Source organism: Drosophila arizonae, chromosome 3, assembly GCF_054131065.1.
Source record: "Drosophila arizonae isolate 15081-1271.41 chromosome 3, UAZ_ARI_1.0, whole genome shotgun sequence".
NCBI classification, from domain to species: Eukaryota; Metazoa; Arthropoda; class Insecta; order Diptera; family Drosophilidae; genus Drosophila; species Drosophila arizonae.
This window is the reverse complement of record NC_142923.1, coordinates 10400017-10416419: the sequence shown is the minus strand read 5'-3', so window position 1 is coordinate 10416419 and position 16403 is coordinate 10400017. Positions and strand designations below refer to the sequence as shown.

Sequence of the window (16403 nt, the reverse complement as noted above, 5' to 3'; positions counted from 1 at the left end):
CATCCACTTCCACTCCCCCTGCCCGGCTAGAGCTTTGGGCGCACAAAGTTGGCCGGAGCTTAGGCCAGATTGTGATCAGGTTGTAAAGTGGGCGAGTGCTGTTTGCTCCATTGCGTAGTAAATTGAACGCACAAGCCCATTAAAGCAATCACACCAAATAGCTGCTGTGGGGCATGTGGCACTGGAGGGGGCTGAAGGGGCATCGCACAAACTTGCGCATGTGATGGCAATTTTTTAATTAAAAACTAATGTTGCGAAAATATGAGGCAAGACAACAAGGAAAGGCGTCGCGGCGAGCTCACAAACACACACACACACACACACACCAAGTAAATTACGCCTAATTGCGAGTGTTTAATTATGCACTAGTTTAATTTTATGGCCTTGCGGTTAAGCTGGGCGGACTCTGGACCCCGGATCCCGGGCCCCGGACCCTGACTCGACGCGAGTCGTTTAGACGTCGAGTCCTTTTTGGCTCGACTGCCGCAAAATATATGGCAGACGTATATAAAGACATTAGACAAAACAGGAAGTGGATGTTATTCGCACAACACCCACAACCCCCAACATACACACACACACACAAACACACACACAGCAAGTCTGAATACGTGGGAATACGCAAAACGTTTGTTTTAACGTATGTTACGAGCTCTTTGTAAACTGTAGCCAAGGGTGTTGCCAGCGGGCACTGCGCTTAGCTGCTGCCCCACTTGCCGCAGGGTTTAGCTGTGCTTTAATCTACGCAAGCACTGAGCAGAGCTACCGAAAGCAGCAAATAATTGCTGGCTACGTAAGCGTTGATAGCATAAAAGGATTTCCAGCCAAAGCACAAACACAAGGCGCCATTTACTACAGTAATTTTTGTTGCTTTTGTTTCTGTCCCATCGCAGCCCCCCAGCTCATTTCCCCATCTTACCATCCCACACTCAGCTGTCGCTCTTGGATGTGCCACTTCATGATGATGGGCACTCGACAGGGCTGGCGGCTTATGGCAAAGGGATGGCACTCGCACTAGCTGAATTGTTTGCCAAATTGTTTTCGGCATAATAGAAAGGGTATTTATAGAACAACCCACTCTGCAGCAGCAATAGAAGTAGAGTAGAAACAAGATGCGCGCACTTCAAATACTCTGCATGTAAAGCCAAATGAGGGTATATTCGTGTTGAATACAGTCTTCTATACTTAATTGATATCGCCACTCTCTTTGTCTCTCTTTTGCCTTCTAAGATGTCGTCAATTCTTCTCATTAAATTGCCATCAAGATATAAACTAAAACTAATCAAAGAATTGCAAGTGTCCAGCGATGCTATGACACCCTTCAGGGACTCCTCCTACATATATGGACGATTGTTTGGGCAGCGCCTCAGGCAGGATCTGCCCACATGAAAAACGGACCAAGGTAACTACATAGAAAGTTGTTAAAAGACGAATATTATTGTTGTTGTTTCGCTTTGCCTGACTGCGTTTACCTTTGAGGCATGCTACTGGGCCGAAAAGTGGCCAAACTTATAATGTGTGCAAATTGGCCCATAAAAAAATCATGTGTGAAAATTTGCTATCTGGGAAATTGGCTCCTCGAGCGCTCTGGGCGGCAGTTTCTTAAGTATTTGTTTCGGATGACCTTTTGTGGTTAGCCTAGGGACTTGCCACTGCTGCCGCTGCTATTAAGGGGCTCCAAAATGGATGGGCACCAAAACCCTTTGCTATCAGCACCTTGTCTACGGCACTCGACAAATTGGACTTTCATTAACCAGGCTCAAGCAAACAGAGCGAATGTGTATGTAAAGAGAGAGAGAGAGAGAGGGGGAGAGAGAGGGAGAGAAAGAGAGAGAGTGGGAGAGAGAGAGAGATGAGTGAGAAAGGGACAGCAGTGCAACAAAAATTCTTTTTTGTGCGTTTTCTTGTTGGTTCTTGGGGTTTGCTCAACTCTCAGACAATTTAAAATTAATTGGTTTCCATGTCTGGCTGGAAATCCCTCCGTCTTCTGCTTAGAAGGTGCAGGCGAAAGCAGAGGGCCCAAAAAAGGGGCTACAAATTGGTCAGCTACACATTTTTAGGACCAGCAAACTCTTGCATATCCTGTGTGCGGTTTTTCACGCAAAATGAAATCATTTGAAAGTGCTTGGCGTACACGCAGCCCCCTACCCCTTCTCCGACACCCTTGACGAATGCTGGAAAAGAGAGAGCATCATAGAGCAAACAATAAAGTGAAATGGTTTCCTTTTTTTTCGTCTTAATTTTTATTCTATGTTCTTTTCTTTTTTGTTGCTTTGTTTCTTTTGCTGCGAAACGTTTCACAAATTTGCTTAACCATCAAAGGGATGAGTTGCTCTGTGGTTGGCCGGGGCTTGGACGTAGGGGCTGTTGTTATGGTTCACAGCAGCTGATGATACGCTGCCTAATTAAATGAAAATTCATGGCGTATGCTCCGAAAATGAAACTTTGTTGGCCAATGAGTTGTTGCTGTTGCTGCCACAGTTGTTGTTGTTGTTATTGTTGTTTGTTGTCTGCTAAAAAGTTTCTCAAAATTACAGCAAAACAATGAGCCTGCGTTTATGTGTATAACTGTCTGTGTGTTTGTGCGTGTGTGTGTGTGCGTGGGCGTGTTTATGTAACAGAGCACACAAAGTTGTTTTGTTAATAAGATACAATGTTGTTGTTGTTGTTTGCTTGTGCCTGTTTTGAAAAAGTCATTTTTGTTGCTGCGAGTTGCCAGGCAGCCGCCGCTGCTTTGGCAATTATTTGAGTTGTAGTACAACAACAAACACATGCACTAATACAGACACAGCGCAGACACACACACATACGTACACACGCACACATACACATGTGCATATAATTACTTTGTGTACATTTGCATGGCAACACAGACAGAATCAGTGCGAAACATTGTAATGCGTATACGCAGTGTGCGCCACACAAAACTCAACGCAACTCGACTCGAGGCAGCCTGTCCCGACTCCGACTGCCGACTGTTGTAATATGCTGCCATGTTATGTCGTAAATGTCGCTTTTTATTATTTTACACACATTCCAAGTGTGTGTGTGAGTGTATGTGTGGGTGTTTGCGTGTGCTCTGTGTCTTTACCATCAGCTTTCGTTTTTGCAAACGCCTCTCAGCTTTTGTTTTATTTACATTTCAGCCGGAGCTTGTGTCTGCCAGGCTGTCTGCAAACGCCTACTGCCGAGGGTGGCTGCCATCTAATTTTCTATGTAATGAAAGGCGGACAAGCCGTCAGACAGCGACAATGACAAGGACATTCCGCACTGAAGGAATGTGTTACAGTTACAGGCCTGCCACTTTGCGCAAATATTTAATGGCGTTGATTTTTATAATTAAATTGAAGCAGCCGTAGCCGTAGTCGTAGCCGGAGCAGCTGTGCTAAAGTAACAAGAGCAGCTAACCCATACGCCTGGCAATTTAGAGTAGCACATAGATGAGCAGAATTTTAGCGCATTTATTACACCTGGCGTATACGTAATGTGCCCTTATTTATTATTGTTATATTGTTGTTATATTTTCTTGCTGTTCAGCCAGCTCGTTTTTTATTACCTACCTCCGGCTGATTTATGTGCAATCTAATGAGATTTGTGTCAAGTGCAGCCAAGCGAATTGCCCAACATTTCGCCTAAGGCAGCTGAGCCTCAACAGCTCAACAATACCTCAATGGGACGTCTAGAAAGTTGAGGCACTTTTTAAAATAACACAAAGGCTTTGCACACAATTGATTGATAGAAATTAGCGAGTTTTCAGGAAATTAATGTATTCTACTTAGATGTATATGTATTTCTTTTTTTCTTACACTTAAGTGTCTTCCTAGGAGTTAGAAAGTTCGGTATATTAAATGCTAAAATAGTATTAAAATCTTTAAAGAAATTTATAGCCCCAAACAAATGCTAGACTACTTTATATATATTATTTAATATTAAATAAGTATATTTGATATTATTTTCCCTGTTTAAAATATTTAATAATTTAATATAAATTTTAACGTAAAACAATAAATAACAATTATAGCAAAATATAACATACATTTTGGCCTTTTTCCGATTGAATGAATTGCCAACCTCACTAATTGCTGTGCCCTTGAATAATATATTGTGAGAGCAGCTATCAGCCAAATAAAATATATCAAATTTCATACGCTAGTTTATTTTTTTATTCGAATGAATTTTGAATAAAAAATAAATACTACATCCGATTATATATCAAACAAAAGCCCTTTTTATTTGAAATTCTCAATTGCCAGCTTTTTATAAATTCTACTCAAACACGCACACCATTTGGTTTTTCATTTAAAATAATCCACAAGCTACAATTATCAATATTACTAGATGGCAGGTCCAAATAAAATTGGTTGACCCCGTGTTGGCCGCAAAAAAATAATCTAATAAAATAAAGTGAGAGAGAGCCACAAAATCGAGTTTACAAATCATTAAACAAATTTGTGAAATCAAATAAATTGTCGGTGGGCAATAGTTGACCAAAGTGCAAACGTAATTAATTAAAATGCAGTTCACGATTGCCCGAAAAAAATAAAATAATAATGATAAAAACTTGTATCGAACTCTTTGGCAATTGGCAATATTTGAATAATTCAATGCGATTTGCGGCAATTGACAACTTACCGCAGTTTTCGGCTGGCAATGCTGCAATTTATGGTATTTGGTTAGCGTTCTTTAGCTGCTTGGCATGTTTATTGGGCCTGTTAGTGTCTGTGCAGGCATTGATGGCTTTGGTCTTGTGTGGGGCACGTTGCACAGACGCCGTGTGGTGCGTGTGGCTCAAATTAAACACAGTCACGCACGCAACTCACTGAGCTGAGTTATTTTAATTGACACACATGCTTGGCACTTGACACCTGACAGCAGCTGATGACTATGATTATGTTGACGTTGATGACGACAGCCAGACAGCCAGACAGCTAGGCAGCTAGGCAGCTAGAGAGCTAGACAGGCGGTCGAGCTGCCAGACAGTTCAAGTCCTGGCCTCTGGCTAACGAGGCCAATTGTTGAGTTTGCCTCAAACTTCAGCTCAATCACAACTCAAAACTCAAAACTGTAACTGAAACTTTCGCGTCACTTTGTTGCACAACGTAACGCACTGGAACGTGGACTGAACGCGTCGCGTCGCGTACGGCAATTGAAACAGAAGCAGTTTGGGTTGGTCGTCGTCGGTCGTTGTAGAAGATGTGGCAGCAATAGCAGCGACGACAGCAACGACGGCAGCAGCAACAGCAGCAGCAGCAGCAGCAGCAGCGAAGGCATCACCATCAGTGTGTGGCAGTGGCATCAAAAAGTAGGCTGAGCAGCAGCGCAGACCAGACCAGAGCAGACCAGACCACCTACAACACGCAACGACGACTGAACGAGCGATTGCGAAAGGACCAAAAACATCACCAGGCGCTGGCAGCCTAATAACGCAGTCCTCAGTCGGCGTCGCAGCAGCAGCAGTAGTAAAAAGTACGAGCCAAACGCTCGACTCGCACGATGAGCAAATCTTGGCACGAGAGCGCAACCTGGGCAGTGGGTGAGAGCCGAAGGACGAAGGAACTCGCTGATGGTGAGACACTGTGGTGGCATCGGGCCACGAACTATTTAAGTGAAGCTTGCAATTTGCGTAGCGCATCGGCATTTGTGCCGAAGTTGCCGTTGCTGCTGTTGTTGTTGTTGCTGTTGGCCGAATTGTTGTTGCCCTCGCATTGCATGGGTGTAAAAATGTTGGCTCAATGCACAAGCAGCAGCAGCAGCAGCCGCTGAAGCAATCGCAGCAGCAGCAGCAGCAGCAGCAGCCACAGCCGCCGCCGCCGACGCTGCCGCAGCAGCAGCAAAAGGAGCCCATGGTCGCATTTCTCCTGCTGCTTGTTTCTGCTGAAGCAATGGACACTGAAATGGGTTTACTGATGGTCACTGCGCAACGCGTGGAATTGGAACAGAGGCCGTTGTGTGTTTTGGGATCTGTTCAGGAATGTGGCTGGCTCACAGATGTGGGCCAATCTCTCAAGGAATTCGATTCGAATGTCGAGAGGCTTTGTGGTTTTTTATAGATTTTCAGGTAAATAAGTAAAGTAATTGAGCTAGAGATTATCAATATATATAATATGTGCTTCAACTTTCTTAAACTTATTAAAATAAGTTTTTGAATTCTCTTTTATATATTTTATTTTTTGTTTTTTTTTTTTTTTTTTTTGCAGTTGATTTCATAAATTTCTTGAACTATGTTTAAATTTAGGGAACAATTAATTGTATTGATGTTTATAAGATAATTATAAAATCAAGTTAATTAATTTTAATAAATTTTTAAATTAATTAATTAATTAATTTTACACCAAATTGTTGAAAAAAATTGCATAAAATTTTTATAAAATTTAGTCTTATTTTTTCCAATAATATCTGATCTTATTTTATAGCTAAATTTTTTAAATCCAAACAATCTAGTCTTCCATCAACTTAAGTTCTATTGCCCTAAAGAGACAGCTTACCGCACTTACAGATCCGACTGTTTCATTAACAGTGCCTTAACATGCCTCTAACAGCCACGCACTTTAGGCGATTCGAATTGAAACGTAATGAAATGGAACATATCCTCGCTCACTCAGCTTGTTTTGGTATATTCTCTCAGCTGTACGAGGCGCATGCGTCGCAACAACAGCGACAGAGACGACGAAATTCCGACACACACTTCGGGCAGGATATCGTGGCAGTCGTCATCAGCCGCAGCTGCTGCCGGCTGCGGCAGCGACGCCGACTGCAACAGCGGCAGCGTCAGCGGTGGAAAACGTTGCAAGAGCCACACAAAACACAACTTGCTCCACATATTCTAGCCCTACTTACACAGCGACATACTCCCCCGCACACACACACACACGCACACAGCATACGGATTTTACATAGTGGCTGAGCCAATGCGTTGGCAATTGGATGCTGCGCTGCCGCTGCTGGCGTCGCTGCTTTTCGGCCGGGCTTTTGTTGCTGTTATCAGCGCACATTTCGGCCGCCGCGCGCCGTGCAGATTCTCAAATGCTGCCGCTGATAAGAGCAACAAAGAGGCAGCAGGCAAGCGAAGTACATCCAAAGCAAACGAAGTCGACCCAATTTTTTGTTCTGTGATTTTTTTATTTATTTATTTTTTTTTTTTGTTACTTGTTTGGTAGCTGCCGCGTCACATTCCCCAAGGAGGTGGCGAGCCGGCCAACAGCCTAAAGGAGGGTCAGGTGTTTGAAATGGCTACTCTTAGGTGTCTCGGGCAGCCCACATTTTATTTAACTTCTTTTTTCTTCAGCTTCCTATTTTAATTTTTTTAATTCGCAAGTTTAACTTTGAATTTGGTTTGAGACGCCCACGCGCGCCACGCCCCCGAACTTAATTTAATGTTGTTAGAAACGCTTTTCGTTCAACTGCATAAATTACAGAGCAAAGTACCACTTAGCAGGGTATCCATCGGTAGATGTGGCTCTGGCTCTGACTGTGGCCATAGGCCACGCCTTCAGGCCACTAAATTATAGGGAAGGAGGTCCCGTACAGCTTATGCTAAATGAAATGATTGTCTCGACTCTCGACTGTCGGCGTCTTAGTTTGTATTGTGTTTAAATTTGCCTAATAAATGGTTTACAATTGTTGGCATACGTTAAGAGTTAAAGTATTTACTTTGGCGCAAATTGGCTAATTTACATTTGAAAAGCAGTAAAATGGTATTTAGATAAATGCCAGCCCAGCTCATGGGTAATTATGAATTAAATTACGAGTAAAATTTGTGCTATTTAAGATATATAGATTTTTAAGTGAAAAGTTACATTCTTTATGTACATGTATTATTTCTAATATTTAATATATTAATCTTTAATGGAAAAAGTCATCCATCAAGCAGGCTATTGAATTTGAAGAAGAGCTGAAAACTCGTAATATATTTTAATATTAAAATGTATAGCAACCATATCAATAATATTGAATTAATTTTAGATATATATTATATATATTAATGGTAAAATATTCAAAATAATTTTTAAAATATAGAGAATTTTTTCATTTTTATTTAGATTTATTATAATATATTTGAATGCTTACTGATTTTGAGTAACTAGCGTCCCCCGGAGTACTTCGTCCCTTCTCACTTGCCTCACCTGGCATTGCTACTTATATATCTACCCTATCATACAATTACATATAAAACATAGCTATCATCCTATCAATAAGGAGCGGAATTCACATCCCGTTTTTTGTATTTATTGACGACACAACCCCTACAAACACTTGTCTTTTAATTCTTAGCTATTCAGAAGATCCGCTTTAGAAGATCCGCTTATATTACTTTCACTTTATTCATTTTGGCGCTTATTGTAAGCTTCAGAGAAATGTTCTCCTTTTATCTCCTGTCCTCTTCCCTCTCTCAATTTTAACGAGTCCTAGCATGAATGCATATACGTATATGTATGTATATCCATTCATTTTTCGCCTTTCAGCATTATCACTTGAATATAATTAATTCCATTCCAATATGGTTACACTCTCTCCTCCCTTTCCCTCAAATGCAAATGCTTTGCATTTGAGTTAAACATGTGGCTGCTGGTCATTCAAATGACAAACCGCATGGCAACTGCTTGCCAGCAGGCAACTTAATATGCAGGACAAATCGCGCAGCAGGATACGGAAAATAAATTGTGGAAACACCCCGTTGCGAGAGTCCATCACAGTCTAGTGCCGCCCTCCCCAGCTTCGGGTCTCATTATTTTGAGGCGCATTGGACGTTAGCAAAATTGTGGCCAGTATCAATTTGTTGTGCTAACATTTATTGTAATTTATGATTTGCTTTGGCAGCAACGTTGTGATTTATATATATATATCTTTTATTTTATTTTATTTATTTATTCTTTTTTTTTTTTTTTTGGCAGCAAAAAGGATTCGGCCACTTTGAAGTGCGGCATTAGCCCAAGGACTTGCGGGCATTAGCTCGCCTGGTAATGTCACACGGCAGCAAAAGTTTCAGCAAGTTGTGCGAAGTTTTTGAGTTTTAACTTTTTTATTTTATTTCTCTCAGCTTTTCCATCTGCTTGTTTCAGCTGCTATTGGCTCTCATTTCAAAGTTTCGCTCGATACTGTTGCAAGCATTTCGTAAAAAATGGCATACAATCTGTCAGCGAAATGTTGCTTACCAAGTGGCATTCGGCAGGGGGCAGGGGGCAGGAGGCAGAAGGCAAGAGGCTGCTAGAAAATCAATTGAAATTTTCCCTGGGTCTCAGGTGTTTATGGACGGAGCAGAGCTGAAAACTTTTATTATTACAAATCCCATCCAAATATCGCCAATGCAGCAAATGTCAATCGAAAGCCCAACAAAGTAATACTGAAAAATGAAAATGAAGTTTTCTATTTTTTAAAATGTACCACGTAATGCTTGAGAGTTAGAAGGATATGGTGGACTTTAGGCATTGCATCATACAGAAATTTAATTACTCTATATTTCATAAAAATATTATTATTTGTGATTATTGATTATTATTATTATTCTTATTTTATTATTGCATTTAATATTATTATTTACAAGTTCATTTTTTGAGCTTTTAGTTGTGCACATAAATATCTCAGTCACTTACAGGGTAACTCGCCTGTCGACCTTTGGCCTCTCTCCCATTGGGTTGGCTTTCATTCAGTTCACAATTGGCAATTACAATGCCATTAGCTGTGGCCTCAGCTATGCCCTATTTATAACGCCTAAACAAAATGCATATTTCATGTTCCATCATTATATAAAAAAAAAAAAAAAAACAAAAAATATATTTTTGTCGGCTTTCCCATAAAGTAGATACAAAATTATAAAAGAAATATGTTTCTCCCATTTTTTGTTTTGTTTTGTTTTTTGTTTGAAGGGGACGCATGACTGACTGACAGCTGCTGACCAGAGCACGGCTCTGACGAATGCCACCGACACAGACGAAGGTGAGGTGGATGATGCTGATGCTGATGCTGATGCTTTGGGTGCTGGGTGGACCCAATCTGCCTCGTCTGGGTTTCATGTTTCATGCGGTCATGCTGCTGTTGCCGTTGTGCTGTCATTCCACGGAATATGTCAAGCCGGCAGCGCAAATTAGCCAAACGTTTTCTTTCATGCTATTTGCTGGCGGCTGACCGAGTCTTTGTGGCAATGGGCGGCAGTGAAGCGCGCGAATTGTAAAAGTTTATTTTGACAGCACTTGTTTCGGACACCTTACGCCCTTGCACGTGCGCCGTGGCATGGGCCAGGACGTGGGCATGGACATGACTCCTCAGCACCTCAGTCTGTCTTCAGCCAATACGCTTTAAAGTCTTTTGGCGTAAAACTATATTATTTATTTATTTCTTTTTTGTGTCTGTGATATTCTGTTAATATTTTAAGTATAGGACAGGATAAGTAGCATATGTGAAATTTCTTACTCAATTCTGCTAGATCTTTTTGTTAACTGAAAGTAAAATAAGTAAGGAAACTCTAAGTTGATAAAAAATAATAGAAAGTTGTTAAAAATTAATGCATCATGTGTGATATTCTGTTAATATTTTAAAATATTAGAAGTATCTCGGAGTGAACAGTGATTGCATATCATAGTAATCTATGTAAGAAATTAATGTTTTGCTAACTAGATATAAATTGATTAGCCCTGTAACTTTTGTTATCTAACCAAATTGAGGTATATAAAAATATAAATCTGTTAAAACTGAATGTAACATAACTTAGAACTCACAATATGTTTTCTCTTTTATTTTATTACATATCCCAAAAGCTACTCAACTGAACTATCTCTTGACTGGGCACTCTGTACTGGCCTAATTTTATACACTGAAATTATTGATATCAATTTAGCTAGATGACATTTTAATGTTCTAAAAAATAAACACTATGAATCAATTATTCAGAGTCTGTGGCTTAAAATTGTGTGTAAATATGTTGGAGCTCAAGAAGGCTAAGTGCTTTTGCTGAAGTTACTACCAGTTACAGGACACTGACATTATCCATTATCCAGGCTGGCTAAAAAAATGTCCTCTAGTCGGTAGTAATTTCAACAAGTACATGCTTTCATTCTTTAGGCATATCTATAAATATTGGTGGCTTTTATCAGCTGCTAGCTGCAAGTTAGAAAAATAATTGACTGTCGCACACTAAGTACTACCGACAGCTTTCATATTTGTAGTGGCCATATATGTATATACATATCTACTCTCAATTCTGCTCTTTCAAAAACCCATACAATATCAAAACTCAAACATCTGCTAAATTCACCAACATGTTTCTATGCCCATAGCGTTGCCAATTATTTACCTGCACACACAAAACCATAATTAATTGGGCCTGGAAAATCGGCAAAAACGATTAGCCGCACAATCGTCGAATAGCTCAACATTTTAGCATGAAGTGCCATGTAATTACTTTTTGGCAGCTCCATGAAATCAGCAGAAAATCACAATTCGAGGAAATTAACTCATTTCCACATAAATTAGTTCCGAATGCCGCTACATGCTGCAAAATATTATGCGTCGATTATGATTAACGATCATTGGCCGCCATTTAGGCGATGAGGTCGAAGGGGAGCGCTGTGGAAATGGGGATGGGCTTAGTGTATGAGGCTGCAAGGGGCGGGGCAAAGGTAGGGTGGCATAAATAACTCAACGCAATGCAGTGAGTGTGCACAAAACGAGACGCGCCCACTTTTTTTTTTTTTTGTGATGGGCGGAGCATAAAAAAATTACTGCTGTAAAGGAAATTTTTGTTCTCGCATACCAATGCATATTTACAGAGAGGGTAGTTACGTTAGGTTTTGTAACTAAGTAAATATATTTATATATATATTTTTTTTTTTTAAATTATTATTATTATTTTTTTTTTAATTATGTGATATCTATATTTTATAAATTTCTTGCTAAATATATGTAATTTTTTTTTTTTTTTTATAAATATGTTTTACATACTTGTTTTTTTTTTAATTTATCATATTTTCATTTATATATTTTATGGATTTACTATATATTTTTTAACAACTATATTATATGCATATATTCTATTTTAAGCATCAGCTCAGTGCAGAGTATTAGCTATTCGATCAGAATCATTTCGATATTATTATACTATCTATTTTATTATATTATTTTGGTCTGCACCGCCTAGAAATATTTATGAGCTGAGCACGCGACGTTCGCTGGAGGCCAATTTTTGAGCACAAGACAGGAATTCAGTGCAGAACGCGGCAATTACGCGAGCCTCGAAAAAATATTGCCAAAGTCATTGACTGGCCCAGGAATTTATGAATTATATAAAAAGCAGAGCCAGAACGAAAGATGAGCATTGGCAAAAAAAAAAAAAAAACGAAGGAGAAAAAAAAAGTAACGAAGCATAGAAAGATGCTCCAAGGGCAAAGCGGCAAATGGAATATATGAGTGTATATGAGTTATTGGCACGCATAGCCAAGTTTTTCACTTTACTGATTCATGAAAAATACATTAAAGTGAAACGAGAAATCTGTAAAGTTGCGAAGAACGCCCTTTCTCAGCTTGCGATTGGTAGGCAGTCATTAAAAATGAATTTGTGCCCAAAGCGCAGCTAATGAATAAAGAAATTCTGAATCAATTGAATACATAAGTGTGTATGTATGTGTATGTACATGTAGATGTATGTGGTTGTGTGTATTTAGGTGCACATGTATGTGGGTGTGGGTCTCTGTGTGTGTGTGTGTGTGTGTGTGTGTGTGTGTGTGTGTGTGTGTGCCTGCTCTCTTTGCAATCAATCAGTTGCCCAATTCAGCCCCACTCTGCCGCCTGTTTGCCTGTTTGTTTATTTGTTTGGCTCCGCTTTGTGTGCACGAAAGGACATTTTCAAGGGCCACACCCAGCGCCAAGTCGGACCGTGATTTATACATTTGACATATTAGTGCAGGCCAGTTGAAGAAATTGATTCCTGCCATTCAGCACAAAACTCAACTCAAGTGTCCAAAAGTGTCCAGACTTGAGATTATTAGACTGGACTGGGCCAGTGTGTGCTTGTGTGTGTGTGGGAGTGTGTGTTCGCCGGCTAAACGAAAATTGAGTTATTGAGCATCGAAAGGTTGAAAATGTTTTCGCTTCCTTTTGCGTTGTTTGCTCAGATATTTCCTTTGCAGCTAATAGTAAATCCAAAGGGTTCGGCAAACCAAGGGGTTTTAAATTTCAGCACAGTTTTTTGTTGTACCAAATGAGCTATGAGGCTTAGGATTGTATACCGAAATTTCGCATTTTCCCTTAGACATGAATGATTGAAAAAAAGTTTGAAATATATGAAATTTAAGAATGAATTTGATTGATTTAAAACAGATGTAAAATGCCAACACGAGAAGCTGACGTGACTTAAATTTCTGCAGGCTACGAATAAACGAACGTAAAAAAAATTAAAAAAAGAAATATGTTTAATTAAATGAGAATAAAATTAATATTGAAAACATGAAAAGCTTCAAAGCAAATTGCCAAAAGAATAAACACAAATATTTTAACAAAATTTGTTAAATCAGTTTTAATTAGATTACTATGAAGTGAATTTCGAGATAATTTAAGGGACAGTTTTTATTATATTATTAAGGGAACATTCCACTTCCGATAATTATTAAAGTGCAAACAAATGCTGAACGTCAATGGGCAACTGAAGACGTTGTCAATGTCGCAAAAGCATGTGCTTGGCTTATGAACATGTTGGCTAACAACATTGTTTATATTGCCACTCACCAATACACACAGGTTGTGTCAGACACACACACACACATACAGACGGAGAGATGTGTAGTAGTATATCTGGATGCGACTCGCTAGTAAAGCATCTAATGAAATATCCCAAGGGAAACGTCGATTGGGCGTTCGGCGTGATGAGTTCTACGCAAACATTTGAGCAGCGCTGTCAACAACATGCCAGACATATGGACGGATGGGATGGACATCAGGATGCGGGAAGAGCAGAGAGCGAGAGCGAGAGCGAGAGCGACTGCGACGCACAAGCCGCAGGACACGCGACGCACGACAGCAAGACAAACCGGACAGACAATTGACGTATTTTGTTTGTGGGCCATGCTGCGCACATTGATGACAGTCAAAATCTATCAGGGGAGTCAGGCGAGATGGCTAGATGGCGAGATGGCTAGATGACGAGATGGCTGATGTGTTAGTTGAGCAGCACGTGATGTCATTAGCAGCGGCAGGCAAACGCATTTGTCATAAAGCAACAAAACGCCCGAAAAATTGAAACGGCTATGGGAATGGACATGGAAATGGCAATGGAAGTCAGCGCTGGCCGCAACCGCAACGTGCGTCACGAACGCCCGCCAATCACCGTCAGTGGGGCAGGCGAGCGTGGATGCGGCCGTGGCCGAGTGCAGTATCAATTGCAGCAGGAGGTGGCGACACTTGATCTATGCCAGTGCTGGTCGTTTATTGAAATTCCTTAATGAGCAACAGCAACAGCAGCAGCGACAACAGCAGCAACAACAACAGCAACAACAAGAGCAACATCAGCAACAGCAACAGTCGCCGCGGTGCGTTGACAGTTGAATTGCAATTTCCGCCTCAGGGTCTCCCATCAGTTGCATCTGTTTGTTGTGGGTGCTGCGTTTGCATGGTCAATTTGCGTGCAGTTCAATTAAAATGCGCATGCAACAAAGGCTGCCAGCGAAAAGAAAACTGTAATTGCAGTTGCTGTCGAATGACGCGTCCAGCGCGTCAAACGCGTCCAACGCGTCGTATACGCAATCAACAAAGTGACAAATTGACTTTTGCGTTTCACTTTTGTTGCTGTTGCTGTTGCTGTTGTTGTTGCTCGACGTCTGTCTAGCTGTCTGTCTGCCTGTCTGCCGCATCCACGGAAGGCTGTTGCCAATTACCGCTAATGTCGCACAGTTGCCGCATTCACATAAAATTAATGATAAGCGCGCAATAAAATAAGTTTTACTGCAGCAGCAACAGCAGCAGACGACATCGAGTCGTCGGGTTGAAGCAACAGCTGAGTAACGCGCTGTGGCATCCTGCAGCCATATCCTGGCTGCGAAAAGGTTATGTCACAATAAAATTAAATCCAAGCAAGCGTGAAGTAGGTGAAGTGCCAGCATCTCCTCCAACGCCCCACGTTTAGCCCCTCCTTCAGCAAATTGAAAAGTTTTGGTCGGGTTTACGACTGCCACCGTTACGAGGCATGACTTTAACTAATTGCCTTTCATCTAATTTGCTGCTAAGCGTCTTAGACACAGCCTAAAGGACCAATGTCCATGGCCGCTCTTTCCCTCTCTCTCTCTCTCTTTCTCTGTGTTATCAGCCGACCCAGCACCCAGCAGCCAGCACATTAGCATATTTTTAACTTTTATGCTCAGTGCAGTTGTTTATCTCGTGAAATAAGCTTGCGAAATGCCTGAATATAAAAGTCTTATATCAATCTTGCTACAACTGGATGTCCCGCTTTACTATTCCCTATTCCCGTTGCCGTTTCTCTGATGCCCTTCTCCTGCCCCTTGTCCCTGTCTACGTCACTTGCTGCTATGTCTTTTTCGTCGCCGTCGTCTCGGACTGAAAGTTTGAAGAGCAACGCACTGAACACTGAGAAACTGGGGAACTGTTTGCAGCAAGTCCAAGCAAGTCACCGGGCGACGCACCTTTACTTCAGTCATCCACTGTGTTTTTTGTTTTTGTTTTCTCTTTTTCCTTTTTCCTCCCATTTTTCCATGAATAAATTGCGCAGAATTTATGTGGAAAGTTTTGTGTGTGCGCCGGCATCAGCTCCATTGCCAGCCCGAAATGAAAGTGGCTAGCGGAGTTTAGATGAATCTGTTTGCCTTAGTCTGATGAGTTATCTGCGCAAATGCAGCAGCGGCAAGGGGCAAAGGCAGCTGGCTCCCGCCTCCTGCCTCCTGCCTACTGCCTCCTGGCTTTCTAGTGCTCATCTAAAGTAGGCGGCAGGCGGCACTGCAGAATTTATGGCTGAAATGTTAATTGAGCGCTGGGCGGAGTGCAAAGCCCAAAGTTGGACCATTGCAGTTTCCCAGCCAAAGTTTTCTGTTTTTTCAACTTCAGACTTTGAGAGTCGGATTTGAAATACGTCCCAGAGCTGTGTGCTCACCGAATCGCCGCAAAACAATGCATACTCACAATTTCGTTTCGCACGCATGCAGCACTGGCAATTCCATAAATAAACTTCTCTCTTCCTTATGTTAATCTAATTGCTAATTTGCCAGGCAAAACACCGAAATTGTTGTTTATAAGCCCCAAGTTGAGCGTCTTTTGGCAACTGGCATAATTTGTGATTTCTTAAATATTCGTTGCAGTCCATTTGCGGCGCCTTCTCAAGGCGCTCTCTTTCTATTGCTCTCTATGGAGGCGTCGCTCGCATTGCATTCGATGAGGCCTAAGATCCCTTTATGCTCAATTATTAATGCGCC

General features: G+C 41.1%; 1 long non-coding RNA gene across 1 annotated transcript in view; it reads right to left on the bottom strand.

The window, feature by feature from the left end:
- LOC149269654 (uncharacterized) overlaps window positions 1-5386 on the bottom strand; it is a 44906-nt gene extending 39520 nt beyond the window's left edge. The window contains exon 1 of the long non-coding RNA XR_016268983.1: window positions 4633-5386. This is a non-coding gene — a long non-coding RNA (uncharacterized LOC149269654). The remainder of the gene's footprint in view (window positions 1-4632) is intronic.
- Window positions 5387-16403: the final 11017 nt, after the last annotated feature.